The sequence below is a fragment of the Botryllus schlosseri genome, unplaced genomic scaffold (assembly GCF_051294905.1).
Source record: "Botryllus schlosseri isolate E-star unplaced genomic scaffold, Bs_hap1 Bs28a, whole genome shotgun sequence".
NCBI lineage: Eukaryota > Metazoa > Chordata > Ascidiacea > Stolidobranchia > Styelidae > Botryllus > Botryllus schlosseri.
This window is the reverse complement of record NW_027648637.1, coordinates 205,001-212,500: the sequence shown is the minus strand read 5'-3', so window position 1 is coordinate 212,500 and position 7,500 is coordinate 205,001. Positions and strand designations below refer to the sequence as shown.

The 7,500-nt window shown below is 55.7% G+C and overlaps 2 non-coding genes across 2 annotated transcripts; both read right to left on the bottom strand.

Moving 5' to 3' along the window:
* Positions 1-21: 21 nt before the first annotated feature.
* Positions 22-175, bottom strand: LOC145459945 (5.8S ribosomal RNA). Its single transcript, XR_013921626.1, has one exon. It is a non-coding gene; the product is annotated as a 5.8S ribosomal RNA (ribosomal RNA).
* Positions 176-480: 305 nt separating this feature from the next.
* LOC145459957 (small subunit ribosomal RNA) lies at positions 481-2,304 on the bottom strand. Its single transcript, XR_013921637.1, has one exon. It is a non-coding gene; the product is annotated as a small subunit ribosomal RNA (ribosomal RNA).
* Positions 2,305-7,500: the final 5,196 nt, after the last annotated feature.

Sequence of the window (7,500 nt, the reverse complement as noted above, 5' to 3'; positions counted from 1 at the left end):
GCCTCGCGCATCGCGTCACGCCGACCCTGAGGCAGACGCGGCGCCGGGATTTGCCCGACGCCGCAATTTGCGTTCGGAATATCGACGTTCAATGTGTTCTGCAATTCACATTACTTCTCGCACTTAGCTGCGTCCTTCATCGACTCGCGAGCCTAGTGATCCACCGTCGAGAGTCGTACTCTCTTTGCTTTCAGGACAACTCCGCATCGCTTCGCTCACCACGGTTTTTCGCGGGCGCCGGCTCGCTCGAGGCCGACGCCGCCGAGGGAACCGACCTAGAGGCGTTCGGTCTCGGTCCCTCTCCGAAGGCGGGCCCCGACGACGGCCATCCCCGGCCCGCCGTCGAGCGCCCGCCCTTCTCTGTCACGACGGTCTCGTTCACGACGAGCGGCGCCCAAGCGCGGGGCGCCGCGACGCCGAGTCCTCGCGGACACGGCGCCAGATCAAAAAGCAACGGGGCCTCGCACCCACCAACAACGATAATGATCCTTCCGCAGGTTCACCTACGGAAACCTTGTTACGACTTTTACTTCCTCTAAACGATCAAGTTCGGTCGTCTTCCCGGCGCACCGCCGCGCCCGTCGCCGGGCACGCGACGGGGCCGGTCCGAGGATCTCACTAAACCGTTCAATCGGTAGTAGCGACGGGCGGTGTGTACAAAGGGCAGGGACGTAATCAACGCGAGCTGATGACTCGCGCTTACTGGGAATTCCTCGTTCGAGGGCAACAATTGCAAGGCCCTATCCCAATCACGGACGGGGTTCAACGGGTTACCCGGACCTCTCGGCCCGGGCGCACTCGCTGATCCGTCCAGTGTAGCGCGCGTGCGGCCCCGAACATCTAAGGGCATCACAGACCTGTTATTGCTCGATCTCGTGTGGCTAAACGCCACTAGTCCCTCTAAGAAGTTGGACGCCGACCGCCGAGGGTCGCGTAACTATTTAGCATGCCAGAGTCTCGTTCGTTATCGGAATTAACCAGACAAATCGCTCCACCAACTAAGAACGGCCATGCACCACCACCCACAGAATCAAGAAAGAGCTGTCAATCTGTCAATCCTTCCCGTGTCCGGGCCGGGTGAGTTTCCCCGTGTTGAGTCAAATTAAGCCGCAGGCTCCACTCCTGGTGGTGCCCTTCCGTCAATTCCTTTAAGTTTCAGCTTTGCAACCATACTTCCCCCGGAACCCAAAGACTTTGGTTTCCCGGAGGCTGCCGGCGAGGTCGTCATGGTAACGCCCGCCGATCGCCAGTTGGCATCGTTTATAGTCAGAACTAGGACGGTATCTGATCGTCTTCGAACCTCTGACTTTCGCTCTTGATTAAAGAAAACGTTCTTGGCGAACGCTTTCGCAGCTGCTCGTCTTCCGCCGGTCCAAGAATTTCACCTCTGACGGCAGAGTACGGACGCCCCCGGCCGTCCCTCTTAATCATTACCTCGCTCCCGCGAACGCCAACGAAACGAGACCGAGGTCCTATTCCGTTATTCCATGCGACACTATGCAGGCGGGCGGCCTGCTTTGAACACTCTAATTTTTTCAAAGTAAACTCGTCGGCCCGACCCGCGGCACCCGGTCAAGAGCACCGCGGGCGGCGCCGACAGGCGGAACCCGCGACGCCGGTGCACGCCCTGCGACGGACCGGCGCCGCGCGCTCTACATCCAACTACGAGCTTTTCAACCGCAACAACTTTAGCATACACTTTCGGAGCTGGAATTACCGCGGCTGCTGGCACCAGACTTGCCCTCCGATGGATACTCGACAAGAGTTTTAGAATGTACTCATTCCGATTGCGGGGCCTCGTTAGAGTCCCGCATCGTTATTTTTCGTCACTACCTCCCCGTGTCGGGAATGGGTAATTTGCGCGCCTGCTGCCTTCCTTGGATGTGGTAGCCGTTTCTCAGGCTCCCTCTCCGGAATCGAACCCTGATTCCCCGTCACCCGTTATCACAAAGGTAAGCCCGTAGCCTACCTTCGAAAGTTGATAGGTCAGACACTTGAATGGTAGGTCGCCGCCGCGAAGGCGTGCGATCCGCGTGGTTATCCAGAGTCATCGAAAGAGACGGGCCCTCGCGGGCCCGGTCGGGTTCGAACCAATAAAAGCGCGCCTCCCGGAGTCGGCGCTCGGTCGCATGTATTAGCTCTGGAATTGCCACAGTTATCCACGTTAGCTCTCGCAAGGACCAAATAAACCAAGACTGATTTAATGAGCCGTTCGCAGTTTCACTTTACGTTCAGTTCGTACTTACACCTGCATGGCTTAATCTTTGAGACAAGCATATCACTACTGGCAGGATCAACCAGATATCTCTCGCGCACTGCGAGGCCCGCCCCTGGGCCGGGGGTCGGGCGTCGGGACCAAGGTGCTCTTCGGCACCGGCGCCGCCGCTCTACGGCGCCCGTCGCTTTCGCTCTCTCGATCGTCGGACCGTTCTCGGGTCGCCCGCCGTCGTCTCGTGGGACGCGGACGCCCGCCGTTCACCGCTTAATAGAATCACTCGCGCTCGGAACCGAATCCGAGACGGACGCGAGGCCTGCCGCCGGGGCTCGGGCGCTGCTCTGCCGCGACGCGATGCACGGATAAGCGCCCGGAGCCGCCGCGGCGGACCGAGGACGTCGTGTTTGTATAGCGGGCCGTGCCGCTCTTTCGTTCGTTCCCGGAGGCAAGGGCCGCGAGGCCCAGCGGTTCACGAGGCATTTGTCGGACCAAGGTTTCTCGACGGCCGATTCACTCCTCGGCGACGCCGCGACGCTACGTAGGAAGGGTCTGGGCCGCGAGGCCCGAAGTACAACGCGCCGCGTCCGCGCTGCATTTATTGAGTCCGCTATCCGGTATGCCTCATGGCTGTATGACAGGTGTAGGGTCACTATCATCCATATCCCGCCGTCTACGGCATACCGGGCAAGCTCGCTCTATGCAGCGCTTGGCGACACGCAACGTTTGAACCCGCGACTCGAGGTGCTCCGACCCGTGATTAGTGCTTGCTTCGCACCCCCATATGCTTTCGCTCCAACCGGTGACGACGGATCAGTTCCGCCGCGCCGGGCGCATCCTCTCGCCGGCAGATTCAACGTTTCGCGCCCGGCCTCCCGTCAGGCGCCGGGCGCGCGCCCCTTCCTATATTAGTTTTTTTTCGGAAACCCTGGTGACTTTTTTCTACTTAGTCGTTTTTCAGGGTCGCACCCGGGCCGGGGGGCCGGAAAATTTTCGCCGGCCAGAAAAATTTTTTTTCCCGAAAAATAAAATTTTTTTTCCGAAAAAATAAAAAATAATTAAAAAAAAAACTTTTCGAAAAAGCCTCCCACGGGACCCCTCACACGAAGTTTGGGGCCGATCCGACCAAGTATAGGCGTTTCGCACGTGTTAAGGTATGGGCCCTGTGTTAAGGTATGGGCGAGGTCGAAAAACGACTAAGTCCGAAATTTTCCTCGGAAAAAGTTGAACTTTTTTGCCGGCCAAAAGTCACCCGTGAGAGGCCCCACACGAAGTTTGGAGTCGATCCGAGCAAGTCTGGCGCGCCCGCCTATGTTAAGGTATGGGCCCTGTGTTAAGGTATGGGCGAGGTCGAAAAACGACTAAGTCCGAAATTTTCCTCGGAAAAAGTTGAACTTTTTTGCCGGCCAAAAGTCATCCGTGAGAGGCCCCACACGAAGTTTGGAGTCGATCCGAGCAAGTCTGGCGCGCCCGCCTATGTTAAGGTATGGGCCCTGTGTTAAGGTATGGGCGAGGTCGAAAAACGACTAAGTCCGAAATTTTCCTCGGAAAAAGTTGAACTTTTTTGCCGGCCAAAAGTCACCCGTGAGAGGCCCCACACGAAGTTTGGAGTCGATCCGAGCAAGTCTGGCGCGCCCGCCTATGTTAAGGTATGGGCCCTGTGTTAAGGTATGGGCGAGGTCGAAAAACGACTAAGTCCGAAATTTTCCTCGGAAAAAGTTGAACTTTTTTGCCGGCCAAAAGTCATCCGTGAGAGGCCCCACACGAAGTTTGGAGTCGATCCGAGCAAGTCTGGCGCGCCCGCCTATGTTAAGGTATGGGCCCTGTGTTAAGGTATGGGCGAGGTCGAAAAACGACTAAGTCCGAAATCTTCCTCGGAAAAAGTTGATTTTTTTTGCCGGCCAAAAGCCCGCCTAGAGACCCCGCACACGAAGTTTGGAACCGATCCGAGCAAGTCCGGCCGACCTACCGTAGGGCCCCATGTTAAAGTACGGGCGAGGTCGAAAAACGACTAAGTCCGAAATTTTCCTCGAAAAAAGTTGATTTTTTTTGCCGGCCAAAAGCCCGCCTAGAGACCCCGCACACGAAGTTTGGAACCGATCCGAGCAAGTCCGGCCGACCTACCGTAGGCCCCCATGTTAAAGTACGGGCGAGGTCGAAAAACGACCAAGTCCGAAATTTTGTCGGACTCTAACTTTTTTCGGCCGGGGCCGAATTCACTCGCGGTGAATTTCCGGAACTTTAACTTTTTTTCGACCTCGTCGGAATTTTTCTAAGTCCGAAATCCCCATACTTTAACACGGGGCCGAGATCGTAAAAAAGTTAAAGTCCGAAAAAAAATTTTTTCGCCTAAAAACCACACGGGCGCGTTCCCCGCACTGTTTGAAGACGCCCCGCGAAGGAATTATCCCGATCCGACAAACGGCTCGGCCTCCAGAGCCGGTCAAAGGTCCGATTTGGGCGGCCTTTAACCGGAGATATCTCGGCTCCGGTAGCTCCGATTTCGACAAATTTTTTTTTCCCGGATTCGTCTCGCTGCGCCGCTTCCAACGAGGGGTCCCGCTTGGGTCTGGTCCGAACAGGAGCCGAGCTATTCGCGAAAAACTCGTATCTCGGCTCCTGTGCGTCCTAGAGCTACGCGGATAGTGGAAATGGACTCCTGATGCCAAAGCGAGGGTGAAAATTTTACTTTCTCGTGCGGCCTCCCGGCGACCGGAAAAGTGGCTGGCGGCGGTCTACGAGCTCCCACGAGTCCGTCGGTGTGCGGGAAATCGAAATCGGAGAAAAAAATTTTTCGACCTCGTCGGATTTTTTCTAAGTCCGAAATCCCCATACTATAACACGGGGCCGAGATCGTAAAAAAGTTAGAGTCCGAAAAATTTTTTTTTCGCCTAAAAACCGCACGGGCGCGTTCCCCGCACTGTTTGAAGACGCCCCGCGAAGGAATTATCCCGATCCGACAAACGGCTCGGCCTCCAGAGCCGGTCAAAGGTCCGATTTGGGCGGCCTTTAACCGGAGATATCTCGGCTCCGGAAGCTCCGATTTCGACAAATTTTTTTTTCCCGGATTCGTCTCGCTGCGCCGCTTCCAACGAGGGGTCCCGCGTGGGTCTGGCCCGAACAGGAGCCGAGCTATTCGCGAAAAACTCGTATCTCGGCTCCTGTGCGTCCTAGAGCTACGGGGATAGTCGAAATGGACTCCTGACGCCAGAGCGAGGGTGAAAATTTTTCTTTCTCGTACGGCCTCCCGGCGCCCGGAAAAGTGGCTAGCGGCGGTCTACGAGCTCCCACGAGTCCGTCGGTGTGCGGGAAATCGAAATCGGAAAAAAAAAATTTTCGACCTCGTCGGAATTTTTCTAAGTCCGAAATCCCCATACTTTAACACGGGGCCGAGATCGTAAAAAAGTTAAAGTCCGAAAAAAAATTTTTTCGCCTAAAAACCACACGGGCGCGTTCCCCGCACTGTTTGAAGACGCCCCGCGAAGGAATTATCCCGATCCGACAAACGGCTCGGCCTCCAGAGCCGGTCAAAGGTCCGATTTTGGCGGCCTTTAACCGGAGATATCTCGGCTCCGGAAGCTCCGATTTCGATAATTTTTTTTTTCCCGGATTCGTCTCGCTGCGCCGCTTCCAACGAGGGGTCCCGCGTGGGTCTGGCCCGAACAGGAGCCGAGCTATTCGCGAAAAACTCGTATCTCGGCTCCTGTGCGTCCTAGAGCTACGGGGATAGTCGAAATGGACTCCTGACGCCAAAGCGAGGGTGAAAATTTTTCTTTTTCGTACGGCCTCCCAGCGCCCGGAAAACGGTGTATTCGCAATCTACGGGCTCCCACGAGTCCGCCGATGTGCGGGAAATCGGAATCGGAGAAAAAAAAATTTCGACAATACTCGGATTTTTTCTAAGTCCGAACCCCCGGAAAAACGACAGAGTCCGAAAATTTCCTCGGCAAAAGTTGATTTTTTTCGCCGGCCAAAAGTCATCCATAAGAGCCCGCACACGAAGTTTGGAACCGATCCGAGCGAGTCCGGCCGACCTACCGTAGGCCCCCATGTTAAGGTATGGGCGAGGTCGAAAAACGACTAAGTCCGAAAATTTCCTCGGAAAAAGTTGATTTTTTTTGCCGGCCAAAAGCCCGCCTAGAGACCCCGCACACGAAGTTTGGAACCGATCCGAGCAAGTCTGGCGCGCCCGCCCATGTTAAGGTATGGGCCCTATGCTAAGGTATGGGCGAGGTCGAAAAACGACTAAGTCCGAAATCTTCCTCGGCAAAAGTTGATTTTTTTCGCCGGCCAAAAGTCATCCATAAGAGCCCGCACACGAAGTTTGGAACCGATCCGAGCAAGTCTGGCGCGCCCGCCCATGTTAAGGTATGGGCCCTATGCTAAGGTATGGGCGAGGGCGAAAAACGACTAAGTCCGAAATCTTCCTCGGCAAAAGTTGATTTTTTTCGCCGGCCAAAAGTCATCCATAAGAGCCCGCACACGAAGTTTGGAACCGATCCGAGCAAGTCTGGCGCGCCCGCCCATGTTAAGGTATGGGCCCTATGCTAAGGTATGGGCGAGGTCGAAAAACGACTAAGTCCGAAATCTTCCTCGGCAAAAGTTGATTTTTTTCGCCGGCCAAAAGTCATCCATAAGAGCCCGCACACGAAGTTTGGAACCGATCCGAGCAAGTCTGGCGCGCCCGCCCATGTTAAGGTATGGGCCCCATGTTAATGTATGGGCGAGGTCGAAAAACGACTAAGTCCGAAAATTTCCTCGGAAAAAGTCGATCTTTTTCGCCGGCCAAAAGTATCCCTAGAGACCCCGCACACGAAGTTTGGAATCGATCCGAGCAAGTATAGGCGGTCCGCCCATGTCACGGTATGGGCCCCCATGTTATAGCATAGGCCCTATGTTAAAGTATGGGCGAGGTGCGAAAAACGACTAAGTCCGTTGATTGCTTCGGGCACGCCCGAGATTTTGACCGGGGCGCGAGCCCAGGCCGGCCGCGGCCAGAGTCGGGCGCCCGACCGAGGTCGAAATCGGCGTCGGTTTTCGGGTCATAACTCCGCTCCCCGTGGTCCGATCGAGACGAACGAACCACCGTTGAGATCGTCTCGACGCGCTCCACACGCTCGTAAGGGTTTCGAAACCGAAAAATTCACTTTCATAGTTTCGACTTTTCCGAAATCGAGACAAAAAGGTCGACCCGATGTCAAAGACACAAGGTCAACCGTTTTACCTCGATTTCGTGACCAAAACGAAAAAAAAAATGGAGGAACACCGGGGGCGCCGCCCGCCGACGC